Consider the following 476-nt stretch of genomic DNA (forward strand, 5'->3'; position numbering starts at 1 on the left):
CATGGTCGAAAGTCTAGCGGCCCCAGGGCGCTGGTCATGCAGCCGATCCGAGGATAAGCGCGCTGGTATGGTCCCATCACGGCATCAGATCAACTAGTACGGAGGATTAGCAAGACGAAATTCGCGTTCGCGTTCGCAAACATTTTTCAGTTCGCGAACTGGATTGCGTACTTTCGCATTTTTCGTTCGGAAAAGTAGTCGGAACACGAATCGCGGATTCGTGTCAGGGCAGTCATAAATTTACCACGCTGTACTGTCTGTACGCAATGTACGTCGTGTCAACGTCATGCATGTGCGAATTCTGTCTGCTAATCCTTCTCATAACGCGAATTCCGTCACTGAGTTCGACTTTCCTTGGAGAGCGAACGCGAACGCGAATTTCGTCTTGCTAATCCTCCGTAGTAATTATAATTATTACTACTTGTGCACCACGTGCACTGCACGCGCAGCGTTCCGTCGACAGGTACTACTAGGTC

This window comes from Sycon ciliatum, chromosome 12, assembly GCF_964019385.1.
Source record: "Sycon ciliatum chromosome 12, ocSycCili1.1, whole genome shotgun sequence".
NCBI lineage: Eukaryota > Metazoa > Porifera > Calcarea > Leucosolenida > Sycettidae > Sycon > Sycon ciliatum.